The 17,094-nt window shown below is 42.4% G+C and overlaps 1 pseudogene across 1 annotated transcript; it reads left to right on the top strand.

Moving 5' to 3' along the window:
* The first annotated feature begins 9,630 nt into the window (after positions 1-9,630).
* LOC114897527 lies at positions 9,631-10,080 on the top strand (annotated as a pseudogene). Its single transcript, XR_003794179.1, has one exon. The product of XR_003794179.1 is annotated as an anaphase-promoting complex subunit 11 pseudogene (transcript).
* The last annotated feature ends 7,014 nt before the right edge of the window (positions 10,081-17,094 follow it).

Genomic DNA, 17,094 nt, shown 5'->3' with positions numbered 1-17,094 from the left:
ATGAGACGCTAAGGCTGCTGCTGCCGCCACCAAGAAGACTGTGTGCAAGCACAGGTCACTATCCACACCCCCCTTCCAGGGAGCCTGTGCAGCCCGCCACTGCCAGGGTCCCGGGATCCAGGGACAACTTCCCCGGGAGAACACACGGCGCGCCTCAGGCTGTTGCAACATCAACGTCAAGCTGGGCGCTGCAGCTGCAGGCTCGCCCTGCACCCCATACACTTCCCTCCCCCAGGCCTGAATGAGCCAGAGCCCCCGAAGCAGCTGCTCCTTTAACCCTGTCCTGTCTGAGTGAAGAACAGATGCCTTCAGGGGACCTACATGAAGAGGCGGGACCAAATCCAAAGCTGAGCCCCGGGAGCTGTGCGAACAAAGAAGAGAAAGGGAAATCTCTCCGAGTTGCCTCAGGAGCAGCGGATTAAATCTCCGCAATCATCTTGATGTACCCTGCATCTGTGGAATACCTGAACAGACAACAAATCATCCCAAATTGAGGAGGTGGACTTTGGGAGCAACGATATATATATATTTTTCCCCCCTTTTTCTCTTTTTGTGCATGTGTATGTCTATGCTTCTGTGTGTGATTTTATCTGTATAGCTTTGCTTTTACCATTTGTCCTAGGGTTCTGTCTGTCCTTTTTTTTTTCTTTTTTTTTAGTATAGTTTTTAGCACTTGTTATAATTTGTGGACTTGTTTTTGGTCTAGTTGCACTCGTCTTTCTTTATTTTTATTACATTTAAATTTTTAAAAAATTATTCTTATTGTAATAACTTTATTTTATTTTACTTTATGTTATTTCATTTTATTTTATTTTATCTTTTCCTTTCTTTCTTCCTTTTTTTCTCCCTTTTATTCTGAGCCGTGTGGATAACAGGCTCTTGGTGCTCCAGCCAGGTGTCAGGGCTGTGCCTCTGAGGTGGGAGAGCCAAGTTCAGGACACTGGTCCACAAGAGACCTCCCAGCTCCATGAAATATCAAATGACGAAAATCTTCCAGAGATCTCCGTCTCAACATTAAGACCCAGCTCCACTCAACAACCAGCAAGTTACAGTGCTGGACACCCTATGCCAAACAACTAGCAAGACAGGAACACAACCCAAGCCATTAGCAGAGAGGTTGCCTAAAATCATAATAAGGTGACAGACACCCCAAAACACACCATCAGACGTGGACCTGCCCACCAGAAAGACAAGATCCATCCTCATCCAACAGAACTCAGGCATTAGTCCCCTCCACCAGAAAGCCTACACAACCCACAGAACCAACCTTAGCCACTGTGGACAGACACCAAAAACAATGGGAACTACGAACCTGCAGCCTGTGAAAAGGAGACCCCAAACACAGTAAAATAAGCAAAGTGAGAAGAAAGAGAAACACACAACAGATGAAGGAGCAAGGTAAAAACCCACCAGACATAACATATGAAGAGGATATAGGCAGTCTACCTGAAAAAGAATTCAGAATAATGATAGTAAAGATGATCTAAAATCTTGGAAATAGTATGGAGAAAATATAAGAAACATTTAACAAGGACATAGAAGAACCAAAGAGAAAACAAACAATGATTAACAACACAATAAATGAAATTAAACATTCTCTAGAGAGGATCAGTAGCAGAATAACTGAGGCAGAAGAACGGGTAAATGACCTGGAAGACAAAAGAATGGAAATAACTACTGCAGAGCAGAATACAGAAAAAAGAATGAAAAGAATTGAGGACAGTCTCAGAGACTTCTGGGACAACATTAAAGTCACCAACATTCGAATTATAGAGGTCCCAGAAGAAGAAGAGAAAAAGAAAGGGACTGAGAAAATATTTGAAGAAATTATACTGGAAAACTTCCCTAATCAAGTCCAGTAAGCAGGGTGGGAGGGAGGGAGATGCAAGAGGGAAGAGATATGGGAACATATGTATATGTATAACTGATTCACTTTGTTATAAAGCAGAAACTAACATACCATTGTAAAGCAATTTTACCCCAATAAAGATGTTAAAAAAAAAAAGAATGCTTCAGTAATATCTTCCCATAAACTTTTCTCTTGCTGATGTTTTGTGACACACAGCCTTTGCAAATATTGCAATCACCATGTACTGCTTTTCACTGAGACTTGTTTTGGGAAAAAAGAAGAATTTAACAGGATATATTTTTGCTAGAATTAGAAAATAAAAGATTGAGACTTAAAAAAAAAAAAAGTCCAGTAAGCACAGAGAGTCCCATACAGGATAAATACAAGGAGAAAAATGTCAAGACACATATTAATCAAACTATCAAAATTAAATACAAAGAAAAAATATTAAAAGCAGCAAGGGAAAAACAACAAATAATATACAAGGGAATCCCCATAAGGTTAACAGCTGATCTTTCAGCAGAAACTCTGCTGAAGGGAGTGGCAGGACATATTTAAAGTGACAAAAGGGAAAAACCTACAACCAAGGTTACTCTATCCAGCAAGGATCTCATTCACATATGACAGAGAAATTAAAACCTTTACACACAAGCAGAAGCTGAGAGAATTCAGCACCACCAAAGCAGCTTTACAACAAATGCTAAAGGAACTTCTCTAGGCAAGAAACGCAAGAGAAGGAAAAGACCTACAATAACAAACCCAAAACAATTAAGAAAGTGGGACTAGGAACATATATATCGATAATTACCTTAAATGTAAATGGATTAAATGCCCCAACCAAAAAACATAGATTGGCTGAATGGATACAAAAACAAGACCCTTATATATGCTGTTTACAAGAGACACACTTCAGACCTAGGGACACATCCAGACTGAAAGTGAGGGGTTGGAAAAAGATATTCCAAGCAAATGGAAATCAGAAGAAAGCTGGAGTAGCAATTCTCATATCAGACAAAATAGACTTTAAAGTAAAGACTATTATAAGAGACAAAGAAGCACACTACATAATGACAAACGGATCAACCCAAGAAGAAGATATAACAATTGTAAATATGTATGCACCCAACATAGGAGTACCTCAATACATAAGGCAAATACTAACAGCCATAGAAGGGGAAATCGACAGTAACACAATCATAGTAGGGGACCTGATATTTATAGGACAGTCCATCCAAAAACAATAGAATGCACATTCTTCCCAAGTGCTCATGGAACATTCTCCAGGCTAGATCATATCTTGGATCACAAATCAAGCCTTGGTAAATTGAAGAAAAGTGAAATTGTATCAAGTATCTTTTCTGCCAACAACACTATGAGACTAGATATCAGTTACAGGGAAATATCTCTAAAAAATTGCACACACATGGAGACGAAACAATACACTACTTAATAACCAAGAGATCACTGAAGAAATCAAACAGCAAATTAAAAAATATCTAGAAACAAATGACAATGAAAACACGACGACCAAAAACCTATGGGATGCAGCAAAAGCAGTTCTATGAGGGGAGTTTATAGCAATACAATCCTACCTTAAGATACAAGAAACATCTCAAATAACCTAACCTTACACCTAACACAATTAGAGAAAGAAGAACAGAGAAACGTCAAAGTTAGTAGAAGGAAAGAAATCATATAAATCAGATCAGAAATAAATGAAAAAGAAGGAAACAACAGCAAAGATCAATAACACTAAAAGCTGTTTTTTTGAGAAGATAAACAAAATTAATAAACCATTATCCAGACACATCAAGTAAAGATGGGAGAAGACTCAAATCAATAGAATTAGAAATGAAAAAGGAGAAGTAACAACTGACACTGCAGAAATACAAAGGATCATGAGAGAATACTACAAGAAACTACACGCCAATAAAATGGAAAACCTGGAAGAAATGGACAAATTCTCAGAAATGCACAACCTTCTGAGACTGAACCAGGAAGAAATAGAAAATATGAATAGACAAATCACAATCACTGAAATTGAAACTGTGATTAAAAATCTCTTAATAAAAAAAAAAAATCTCTTAATAAACAAAAGCCCAGGACCAGATGACTTCACAGGCGAATTCTATCAAACATTTAGAGATGAGTTAACACCTTCTCAGTTTAATCCTTCTCAAACTGTTCCAAGATATAGCAGAGGGAGGAACACTCCCAAACTAATTCTTCAAAGCCACCATCACCCTGATACAAAAACCAGGCAAAGATGTCACAAAGAAAGAATACTACAGGCCAACATCACTGATGAATATAGATGCAAAAATCCGCAACAAAATACTAGCAAACAGAATCCAACAGCACATTACAAGGATCATACACCATGATCAAGTGGGGTTTATCTCAGGAATGCAAGGATTCTTCAATATATGCAAATCAATCAATGTGATACACCATACTAACGAATTGAAGGAGAAAAAACATATGATCATTTCAATAGATGCAGAGAAACTTTCAATAAAATTCAACACCAATTTATGCTAAAAACCCTCCAGAAAGTAGGCACAGAGGGAACTTACCTTGACATAATAAAGGCCATATATGACAAACCCACAGCCAACATCATCCTCAATGGTGAAAAACTGAAACCATTTCCACTAAGATCAGGAACAAGACAAGGTTGTCCACTCTCACCACTATTATTCAACATTGTTTGGGAAGTTTTAGCCACAGCAATAAGAGAAGGAAAAGAAATAAAAGGAATCCAAATCGGAAAAGAAGAAGTAAAGCTGTCACTGTTTGCAGATGACATGATACTATACATAGAGAATCCTAAAGATGCTACCAGAAAACTACTAGAGCTAATCGATGAATTTTGTAAACTAGCAGGATACAAAATTAATGCACAGAAATCTCTTGCATTCCTATACACTAATAATGGAAAATCTGAAATTGAAATTAAGAAAAATCCCCCATTTACCACTGCAACAAAAATAATAAAATACCTAGGAATAAACCTACCTAAGGAGACAAAGACCTGTATGCAGAAAATTATGACACTGATGAAAGAAATTAAAGATGATACAAATAGATGGAGAGATATACCATGTTCTTGGATTAGAAGAATCAACATTGTGAAAATGACTATACTACCCAAAGCAATCTACAGATTCAACGCAATCCCTGTCAAACTACCACTGGCATTTTTCACAGAAATAGAACAAAATATTTCACAATATGTATGGAAACACAGAAGAGCCCGAATAGCCAAAACAATCTTGAGAAAGAAAAATGGAGCTAGAGGAATCAGGCTCCCTGACTTCAGACTATACTATAAAGCTACAGTAATCAAGACAGTATGGTACTGGCACAGAAACAGAAATATAGAGCAATGGAACAGGATAGAAAGCCCAGTGATAAACCCACGCACATATGGTCACCTTATCTTTGATAAAGTAGGCAAGAATATACAGTGGAGGAAAGACAGCCTCTTCAATAAATGGTGCTGGGAAAACTGGACAGCTACATGTAAAACAATGAAATTAGAACACTCTCTAACAGCATACACAAAAATAAACTCAAAATGGATTAAAGACCTAAATGTAAGGCCAGACACCATCAAACTCTTAGAGGAAAACATAGGCAGAACACTCTATGACGTAAATCACAGCAAGGTCCTTTTTGACCCACCTCCTAGTGAAATGGAAATAAAAACAGAAATAAGTGGGACATAATTAAACTTCAAAGCTTTTGCACAGCAAAGGAAACCATAAACAAGACCAAAAGACAACCCTCAGAATGAGAGAAAATATTTGCAAATGAATCAACTGACAAAGGCTTAGTCTCCTAAATTTACAAGCAGCTCATGCAGTTCAATATCAAAAAACAAACAACCCAATCCAAAAATGGGCATAGACCTAAATAGACATTTCTCCAAAGAAGATATACAGATTGGCAACGAACACATGAAAGAATGCTCAACATCATTAATCTTTAGAGAAATGCAAATCGAAACTACAGTGAGGTATCATCTCACACCCGTCAGAATGGCCATCATCAAAAAATCTAGAAACAATAAATGCTGGAGAGGGTGTGGAGAAAAGGGAACCTTCTTTCACTGTTGGTGAGAATGTAAATTGATACAGCCACTATGGAGAACAGTATGGAGGTTCCTTTAAAAAACTACAAATAGAACTACCATATGACCCAGCAATTCCAGTATTGGCATATACCCTGAGAAAACCGTAATTCAAAGAGTCATGTACCACAATGTTCATTGCACCTCTAATTACAATGCCAGGATATGGAAGCAACCTAAGTGTCCATCGACAGATGAATGGATAAAGAAGATGTGGCACATATATACAATGGAATATTACTCCGCCATAGAAACAAACGAAATTGAGCTATTTGTAGTGAGGTGAATGGATCTAGAGTGTCATACAGAGTGAAGTAAGTCAGAAAGAGAAAAACAAATACCGTATGCTAACACATATATATGGGATCTAAAAAAAAAAAAAAGTGTTCATGAAGAACCTAGGGGCAAGACGGGAATAAAGACACAGACCTACTAGAGAATGGACTTGAGGACACGGGGAGAGGGAAGGGTAAGCTGGGACAAAGTGAGAGACTGGCATGGACATATATACACTACCAAACGTAAAATAGATAGCTAGTGGGAAGCAGCCGCAAAGCACAGGGATATTAGCTCGGTGCTTTGTGACCACCTAGAGGGGTGGGATAGGGAGTGTGGGAGGGAGGCAGATGCAAGAGTGAAGAGATATTGTGATATATGTATATGTATAGCTGATTCACTTTGTTTTAAAGCAATTATACTCCGATAAAGATGTTAAAAAAATAAAAGTAAAATTAAAAATATCAGAAAGCCCAACTAAATGTTGATAAACTCACATAACAAAAAGCTGAGAAAGGCCACATGGGGTTACTTACATCAGAAGTACAGCTATTCACTTTGTTATAAAGCAGAAACTAGCACATCTTTGTAAAGCAATTATACTCCAATAAAGATGTTAAAAATGACAAATAAAAATAAATAAATTATACTTTTACTTAAAAAAAAATAGAAGAAAAAAGAAGTACAACATTGCCATCAAGGTCTTGATGGATTCTGTATTCCCAAGTTGCCATCCTCTGACTTACCCCTTCATGGTCTCAAGGTGGTTATTACACTTCCAGGGATCAAATGAAGACAATGTCTTGCCAAATTTGCCACTGGTATTTTTTTTTTCATGAATCTGTTTTTAATTAGGTAGGAAATCTATTCTGAGAAGTCATCCAGCAGTCTCCCACGTTTGGATCTCATGCTTGACTCTCCCTGGAAGGAGGAATGGGAATATAGTATCTGGCATTGGCAGACCTATACGTAGCCGGAATGGAGGGGGGGATGTGGGTTGTGGAGGTGGGATGGGGAAAATGACTATTTTGAAGGCAACCAAGGGTGCCTATCCATTCTCCCGGAACACAAAGACTTAACTCAGTGATAAGGGACCATTGGCCCTTCAGTGTTTCCCAGTGGAATAGCTGTGTTCTAGACTAAGGCTATCAGAGCACCTGGGCAAATGCTGTGGATACTGATTGCTTGCTTTTTACCTGCTGTTAATCTGATCTGATTTCTGTCTAAACACTAGACGCTGCATCACCTCTCCATTCTTGCTGTTGTCCCTTCTACTTGACGTTTGAGCTAATTTCTCTGGTGTTTGACTCTCAAGTCTTTCTCACAGACGTCCAGCTTATCCTTACACATCTGGCTTCTCCTATTACCTGGTTAGGTGATGTAGGAGGCTGGGGACCCACAGGCAGCACTGGGGACTAGAGCAGAGGCGTCTGCCACACCCTCCCCTTCCTGCAGTGTCCAAGAGGAGCACGCACTTTGTGCAGCAGAACACCATGCCATAACTAGTCACGAACCATCCTCTTTTCCATTACCAGCTGGGATGGAAATTAGGAAGATAATATTTAGGGACAGAAGGATTATAAATATTATATGACAAGAAATTTACAATAATAGAAAAGCAGACCATTGCTCTTTCCCTACCCCTTCCCTCAAGAAAAAATAATTCCTACATCTCATATGATCTCATTGATATAAAATGCACAGAGCAGGCAAATCTATAGAGACAGAAATCAGATCAGTGGTTGCCAGGGGCTGGGAGAGGTTGGGGGGAAGTGGGAAGTGACTGCTAATGGGTATGGGTTTGGGGGAATGTGATGAAAATATTCTAAAATTGATTGTGATGATAGTTGCACAACTCAGTGAATATATACTAAAACCCATTGAATTGTACACTTTAAATGGGTGAATTATATAATTTGTAAATTATGTCTCAATAAAGTTGTTTAAGAAAAAGAAAGTATGTGAGACTTTTTTTAAAGTTATTCATTGAATTCCAATGGTATCATAACCCACATTTCCACTTAGCCAATTCCTGGAATGTTACAAAAAAGGTATGAGAATTTTCCAGAACTCTGGTGTTGAAGAGGCATTTCTGCCCTTCAGTGTTCAAACCCAGGTTTGTTTGCCATTTGTGTGAGTAAAATGGACACCGACTGTCTTTTTTTTTTTTTTTTAGTAAATTTATTTATTTTATTTATTTATTTTTGGCTGCGTTGGGTCTTCGTTGCTGTGCGTGGGCTTCCTCTAGTTGCAGCGAGCGGGGGTTACTCTTTGTTGCGGTGTGCAGACTTCTCATTGTGGTGGCTTCTCTTTTTGCAGAGCACGGGCTCTAGGCGTGTGGACTTCAGTAGTTGTGACACACGGGTTCAGTAGTTGTGGCTCACAGGCTCTAGAGCGCAGGCTCAGTAGTTGTGGCACACAGACTCAGTAATTGTGGCTCGTGGGCTCTACAGTGCAGGCTCAGTAGTTGTGGCGCACGGGCTTAGTTGCTCTGTGGCATGTGGGATCTTCCTGGACCAGGGCTCGAATCTGTGTCCCCTGCATTGGCAGGCAGATTCTTTGCCACTGCGCCATGAGGGATGTCTTGAGCAAAATTGCACACAGTTGCCCCATCGATTTTTGGTCCTTGCTAATATGATTTCCAGGATAATTATCACAGAAAGTTAATCCATGCTAGCAAGCTCTGTACACTGGAGGTTTTCGGTCTGTGATAGATCAGGAAAAATATCACTTTAATAATAAATATAAATATCACTTAAATAAATGTCTGAAAAACATTTTTCCTTGTATGAAAATGAATGTTCCAATCTAGTTTTTGTATATGAACATCATAGTAATCTAACTCCAAGGAGAAGTTTCTATTTTCTAACAGATAATACTATCTTCAATACATAAAGTGAAGGTGTTATTACTATGGATATTTAGTAAGGTTCTCAGTTTCTTCCCAGAATCTTTTCAACGATTACCCTGGGTGGGTGCCACTGGATATCCACACTTGCAGCTCCGAGCTTCAGAGCTTAAATTGTTCCTCTAATAGTTTTCACCCCCTTTACAATACAACAGAATATGCTAAACGTTCACTGTCTAGAGCAGGTTCTTTAATTCTTTATGCTCTTTATCAAGGTATAATCATTCCAAGGTGTTTACTTATTCTATGCATATCTGCATATGTATGTTTTGGCCCCAAATTTGGGGAGGGTAGGCTATGAAGAGCAGATTTTGCTTGATTTTATCTTCGCCAGAAACTTCCTTAAAAACTAAAAATTTTGTAAATTAAAAAAGACCTGACATATCTTCCCGCGCGGCGCCGGCGCTGCCAACTGAAGGCGGGTGGGGCAGCGCGCGATTAGGTCGGCAGGGGCTTCCCGCACCATGAAGGTGAAGATCAAGTGCTGGAACGGCGTGGTCATTTGGCTCTGGGTGGCCAACAATGAGAACTGCGGCATCTGCCGGATGGCCTTCAATGGCTGTTGCCTGGACTGCAAGGTGCCAGGTGAAGACTGCCCGCTGGTGTGGGGCCAGTGCTCTCACTGCTTCCACACGCACTGCATCCTCAAGTGGCTCAACGTGCAGCAGGTGCAGCAGCACTGCCCCATGTGCCGCCAGGAGTGGAAGTTCAAGGAGTGAGGCTGCACTGCCCTACTCTCCCCTTGCCCTGAGACGGCCCCACCCCCACAGTGGCTCTGGGTGGCCATGGTCTCCACTGGGCCAGTCCCCTTTGGGCTGTGACAGGGTTGAAACGAGGACTGGAGCTGCGTTTGTTTCTTTTTCCATCACAACATTGACACTTTTATCCAATAAGTAAAACTCATTAAACCACATGAGCCTGGCAAAAAAACCAAAAACAAAAACAAAGACCTGTGAGGGATTCCCCTGGTGGTGCAATGGTTAAGAATCCACCTGTCAATGCAGGGGACATGGGTTCGAGCCCTGGTCGAGGAAGATCCCACATGCCATGGAGCAACTAAGCCCTGCGCCACAAGTACTGAGCCTGCGTTCTAGAGCCCAAGAGCTACAACTACTGAAGCCCGTGAACCTAGAGCCCGTGCTCCACAACAAGAGAAGCCACCACAATAAGAAGCCCGTGCACCGCAATGAAGAGTAGGCCCTGCTCGCCACAATTAGGGAAAAGCCTGAGTGCAGCAACAAAGACCCAATGCAGCCAAATATAAAATAAATTAATTAAAAATAAATAAATAAAAATAAGAAAAGAAGATACATTCCTTCTAGCAAGAAATAATTGTCTTCCTTTTAAACCAGATACAAAATAAACTCAAAATGGATTAAAGACTTAAATGTAAGACCTGACACCATAAAACTTCTAGAAGAACACATAGGCAATATGCACTTTGATATCGGTCTTAGCAATATTTTCTCAGATATGTTCCTCAGGCCAGGAAAACAAAAGCAAAAATAAACAGATGGGATTCCATCAAACTCAAATCTTTTGCACAGTGAAGGAAACTATCAACAAAGGGAAAAGGCTGCCTACTGAATGGGAGAAGATGTTTGCACACAATGTCTCTGATGAGGGCTTAACACCCAAAATAGACAAAGAGCTCATTCAGCTCAACCCCCAAAAAACAAAAACCCAAATGAGCAGAAGAGCTGAACAGATATTTCCCCAAGAACATACAGATGACCAACAGACACATGAAAAGATGCTCAACATCACCAATCATCAGACAAATGCAAATCAAAACCACAATGAGATATCACTTCATTCTTGTCAGAATGGCTGTCATCAAAAAGAACACAAATAACAAATGTTGGAGAGGATGTGGTGAAAATGGGACCCTTATATACTGTTTGTGGGAATGTAAATTGGTGCAGCCACTGTGGAAAACAGTATTGAGGTTCCTAAATAAACTAAAAATAGAACTACCATACAACCCAGCAATTCCACTTTTAGGTATTTATCAAAAGAAAACAAAAACACTAATTCAAAAAGATATATATGCACCCCAACGTTCATAACAGCATAATTTACAATAACCAAGATATGGAAGCAATCTAAGTGCCCATCGACAGATGAATAGATTAAAAAATATGTGGTACACACACACACACACACACACACACACACACACACAATGGACTATTACTCTGCTATCAAAAAAGAATGAAATTTTGCCATTTGCAGCAGCATGGATGGACCTTATGCTTAGCGAAATCAGTCAGACAAAGACAAATATCATATTATTTTATTTCTGTGTGGAATCTAAAAATCAAAACAAATGAAAGAACGAACAACAAAATAGCAACAGACTCATAGATACAGAGAACAAACAGGTAGTTTTTAGAAGGAAGAGTCGTATGGGGATGCCAGAAATAGATGAGGGAGATGAAGAGGTACAGATTTCCAGTTACAAATAAATGAGTCACAGGAATGAAATGTATTGTATTAGTGGGGCATATGGTCAATAATAATTTAATATTTTTGTCTGGAGACAGATGGTAACTAGACTAATCATGATGACCATTTTGAAATGTATAGACATAACACTGTGTTGTGTGCCAGGAACTAACATAGTGTTCAAGGTCCAATATACTTTGAGAAACAAACAAACAAGCTCATAGAAGAAAAGACCAGATCTGTGGTTACAAGAGTGGGGGGTTATGGGAAGGGGAACTCAATGAAGGTGGTTGAAAAGGTGCAAACTTCCAATTATAAGGTAAATGAGTACTAGGAGATATGGTACATATATACAAGGGAATATTACTCAGCCATAAAAAGGAACAAAATTGGGTCATTTGTAGAGACGTGGATGGATCTAGAGACTGTCATACAGAGTGAAGTAAGTCAGAAAGAGAAAATCAAATATATATTAATGCATATATGTGGAACCTAGAAAAATGGTACAGATGAACCTGTTTGCAGGGCAGAAACAGAGACACAGATGTAGAGAACAAACGTATGGACACCAAGGGGGAAAGCGGCAGGAGATGGTGGTGGGATGAATTGGGAGATTGGGATTGACATGTATACACTGATATGTATAAAATAGATAATAATAAGAACCTGCTCTATAAAAAATAAATAAAATAAAATTCAAAAATTCAAAAAAAAAGATAAATGAGTACTAGGGATGTGATGTCCAACATGATAAATACAGTTACCACTGCTGTATGTTATATATGAAAGTTCTTAAGAGTAAATCCTAAGAGCTCTCCTCACAAGGGAAAACACATGTTTTCTTTTTCTTTTATTTTGTGTCTATATGAGAGGATGGATAGTCGCTAAACTTCATGATGATTGTAAGTCAAATTGGTATGCTGTATACCTTACATTTATACAGTGCTGTGTGTCTATATCTCAATAAAACTGGGAGAAAATAAAATAAAATTCTGAAAAAAAGAAATAATTGTCCTTAACAAGTGGTTTCCATTTTTCCAGTCTTTTCCATTGGATAGTGCAGTGGAGTGTGTGTGTGTGTGTGTGTGTGTGTGTGCACACAAGAGGGTAAGGGTGGTGAGGCTCCAGGGCTGTCTGCTTCGGTAAACTGATGTCCCCACAGGTGGACATGCACGTCAGTCCTGCATCCCTTGTCCTGTATCGGTGGCCACACATTCCAGGTTACTCAGCAGCCCCGGCTGTTCACAATTGGACCATTCCCAGTTTTTCGCTCTACTAATTGTACTGTACATCTGCATCCTTCAGTCTCTATTTTTTTTAAGGACTGGTCCCTATAAGTGGAATTTGGGGAACACAATTCATACGTGTTTTTAGGTGTTGGCTGCAGTTTCCACTATCTGTGTCTCTTCATCAAGTTTGCGCCTCGTTTGGGAAAGCAGGGGCTCCCGAGAGCCCGGACTCCACCTGAGGCAGGGAGGTGGCCTACTGGGCAGTGAAGGCCCTCAGGGTGTCTGAGAGTGACCCGCGGAGCAGGGAGGGGCCACCCCAGTCCCCTGGCCCAGGTTTCCCGCCCCACACCCTGCCCTATTTCCCGGAGCTCATCTTAGCCCTGCCGGTCCAGTGACACACCCAGACCTGCCCGGCCCCACCCGGGAGCCACCCAGCCCTGGGCTCCTAACTCCGCTTCCGAGCCAAGGACGCATGCCCTGCTTCCCGGCCAGAGGAGGCTTCAGGCCCGGCCATTCCCTCCCCCTCCAAGGCGGGGCTCCTTCTTCCCAAGAGATCACCTCTCAGAGCAGGTGGGCGACTTACAGACGTGGCTTTGACTGTGCTCAGGCCAGACGAAGTTCTGAGCCGCTACAGCAAGAACCACTGCAGCTTGTGTGAGCAGGAGAGGCCTCAGCAAAGCACGTGGGCGCCCTGGGAGCTGCGGGAAGGTCAGAGCTTCGGGCTGGGGGCTCTGGAGGCGGCACCGCCCCTGAGAACCCCTTGGGCTCCCCCAGCAGTGACCCCTGGCTCGGCCCTGCGCCAGCCCCCAGCCCTGGCACCCCTCACATTCAGCTTCTGCTTGGGGTGGGGTTCTGCTTCCCGCCCAAGACCCCAGGTGAGGAGAAGGGGGGAGCCCTCACCTCCCTCAAGGTGAGGACAGAGGGCGCTCTATCTGTGGCTGCGGGTCAGCGATCTCCCTCTCCTCGGCCAAGAGATGGGTCCCCATGCACAGAACATAGACCTTCACAGGGAGGACACTCAGGGATCCCCTGAGGGTAAGAGAGGGACGCCCCTGATGGAACCGGGGTGGAGAGCAGTGAGGCCCACGGGACAGGGTCCCCACGGCAGGGGCAGTGCCGTCACGGTTACGGGCTCAGGCTCAGTGTTGGTTTGTATGAAGGGGCCCAGATTCTTCCCAGTGTTGTTTCCATTAAAGACTAACTTCTTCTCCAGAAACTGACTTTCAATATCGACCCGCGAGAAGACACTGCCCCCCGCCCCCGGTGGCTGCGGGACCCTGAGATGCTGTCTCGGGGCGAGGCACAGGGGAAGTGGGAGGCACCCCAGGGAGCTCAGTGCAGCTCACTGTGGCTGCTTGGAAGGAGGGAGACCCTTTGCTGGGCGCCCCGGCCTGTGGTCCGAGGAGGAGACGGCACTATGCACGGAGCTCCAGGGTCAGCTCTGCACACTCAGAACCTCATCGTCCTCAGGCACAGGCTCATATCCAGCTCCAGGGAATGCCCTGAGTCTGATGGCATGAGCCCCAGTGCTGTTCCCCACCGCAGGCCAAGGGACACCCCAGCCAATGGGAGTGAGAAAAAGGCTTTCTGGAGAATCATCTGAGTCTGAGGGAGCTGGGTCCTCAGCAGAGGGAACAGAGTGGGCAGAGGCAGGGAGCCCAGGGCAGCAGAGGGCTTGCAGGGAGGTCATATCAGCAGGTACAGCTAAGGATGATCCAGTCCTTACCTAGGTCTCTTTTCCAGACATGAAATCGTCTCATTGAATCTCTTAAAACCCCAGGAAGAATGTAGAAACACTGTCCTTGTTTGACTGATGAGGGAATGGAACCGAAATAAACTGCCCCATTTTCTGCCCCACAGACCGGCAGCGGCAGGATTTGAACCCAGTGTTCAGTAGACCCCTGTAGGGCCCACCTGACAAGCAGGCTGCAACCAGATGCTGCAGGGGGACTTCTCAGCTCTGATAATACAACAACCTTTACTCTTGGTGCCCATAGAGAGACCTCCTTCTGCTCAGATATCGGCTGATCCTGGCACCACGAGGGCCCCCAGTGGCCAGGGTGGGCCGTTCCTGGCCAAAAAACCAAGCTCCAGGCATAAGTGGTGACCCCGCCCCAGATCTCAGTGAGTTCTCAAGGTCTGGGGATCCGATTTCTGGAGGAATCCAGGGAGGAGCAGTGTGGAGAGAGCGCAGGGTCCAAGGGCAGAGAGACTGCACTCTGGTCCCTGCTCAGCCTCTTCTTAGCTGGGAGATCGAGCAAGGCTGTGAGCCTCAGTGACCCAATCTCTAAAATGGAGAAAATAACTGGCACTGCTTAATGGGTTTTGGGAGAATTACTGGAGAAATGACCTGTATAATTCTTGCCTGGGGCCTGAGGCACACTAAGGGCCAAATGGAAAGCAGTCATGTTGGTGACCCTTTATGAAAGGTGTCAACTTTAAGAAAACGACTCCAAATCCAAAGTCATGAAGATTTGCTCCTATGTTGTCTTCTATAAGTTTATAGATTTAGCTCCTAAATTTAGGTCTTTGATCCATTTTGGATGAGTTTTTAAATTTTATGTTAGGCAATGGTCCATCTCATTCAGACACACATAATTTCACGTGTCTGCCTGTGTAAGGAGGGGCATCTCCCATCCAGTGCATTACCTTTAGTTGTTATTTGTAAGGAGTTTTCATTAGATTCCAAAGGTTTGAAAAATAAAAGGAAATTAAATAATCCTCAAAGAAATGCTCTAAGGCTATAAAACATGTTCTGAGGAAGACTGTTTGTAAAAGGTTTGACGGGGGGTGGGTGGGTGGGTGGGTGGGGGGCAGTGTGATTGTCACTAGCAGTCACGCACTGCCCTCTGGTGGTCACATGAGAAATGACAGGAGTGCTCAGGGTTCCCTGGTTCTGTTGCAAAAGAAGTCACATCTAGGGCTTCCCTGGTGGCGCAGTGGTTGAGAGTCAGCCTGCCGATGCAGGGGACACGGGTTCGTGCCCCAGTCCGCGAATATCCCCCATGCCGCGGAGCGGCTGGGTCCGTGAGCCATGGCTGCTGAGCCTGCGCGTCCGGAGCCTGTGCTCTGCAATGGGAGAGGCCACGACAGTGACAGGCCCGCGTACAGAAAAAAAAAAAAAAAAAAAAAAGGAGGCCACATCTAAACTCAGATATCTTCACAGGATTGCAGTTAGATCAAAACCAAATTTGTAAGATTCAATGTTTAGGGGGGAATCTTCTAGTGGAAGTAATTTTCCTATTATTTCACACTATGGAAAAATAGGCTTCTTCCCAAGTGCAGTATATCAGGGAGCATTTATGGAGCCCCTGAGTCAGGCACTGGGCTCCAGGACAGAATGTCAATGCCTCTCAGGACGCACTGGGGGTGGCGTGGGAAAGTGTTGGTCACAACTGGTCTGCATCGCAGCTCTGTGTGTCTGGTTGAAAGAAAACAGAATATCAAACCAAAGCATGTTTATGGAATCCTTCCCATTGTATTAACACTAAAACCTTTTTAAAAATTTGAGAACTAGCGCTCAGCATATCTATATTTCATCTAAATTAGATGCGATCATCCTATATTCCTAGTTACCTTTCCACTTAATATTAGTACTTATCCAAGTCATTAAAAGTTTTTGAAAACAGTATTCCTTAATATCTTATACATAAATTACGTTTCCATTTCACCATGGAAATATAGTGCCCTCAAAAGTTTTAAATTTTAATCTAAAGCTTGCCTTTTACATTGATTTTAATGAGAATTCCTCTGAAGAGCTAAAATTCTTATGGAAAGTAAGTTATTTTGAGTCCTTGTTCCTTTTATCTGTTATTCCTTATCATTTATTTCTAAGGACTCTTTCACTTTCTTGATATTTTTGCATTTACCTGTAATTTTTCACTGAGATAATATTTTAAATTCGGATTTTAAGAATATCAAGAAGGACCTTGATGTACATAGATGCAAAAATCCTCAACATAATATTAGCAAACCAAATTCAAGAATACATTAAAAGAGAGCTTCCCTGGTGGCGCAGTGGTTGGGAGTCCGCCTGCCGATGCAGCGGACACGGGTTCGTGCCCGGTCCGGGAATATCCCACATGCCGCGGAGCGGCTGGGCCCGTGAGCCATGGCCGCTGAGCCTGCGCGTCCGGGGCCTGTGCTCCGCGACGGGAGAGGCCGCAACAGTGAGAGGCCCGCGTACCGTAAAAAAAAAAAAAAAAAGAATACATTAAAAGAATCATACACCATGATCAAGTGGGATTTA

This window comes from Monodon monoceros, unplaced genomic scaffold (assembly GCF_005190385.1).
Source record: "Monodon monoceros isolate NGI ecotype Baffin Bay Population unplaced genomic scaffold, NGI_Narwhal_1 Contig2617_ctg1, whole genome shotgun sequence".
In the NCBI taxonomy this organism is placed as follows: domain Eukaryota; kingdom Metazoa; phylum Chordata; class Mammalia; order Artiodactyla; family Monodontidae; genus Monodon; species Monodon monoceros.
The sequence above is the reverse complement of the archived record's forward strand: the minus strand, read 5'-3'. Positions and strand labels throughout refer to the sequence as shown.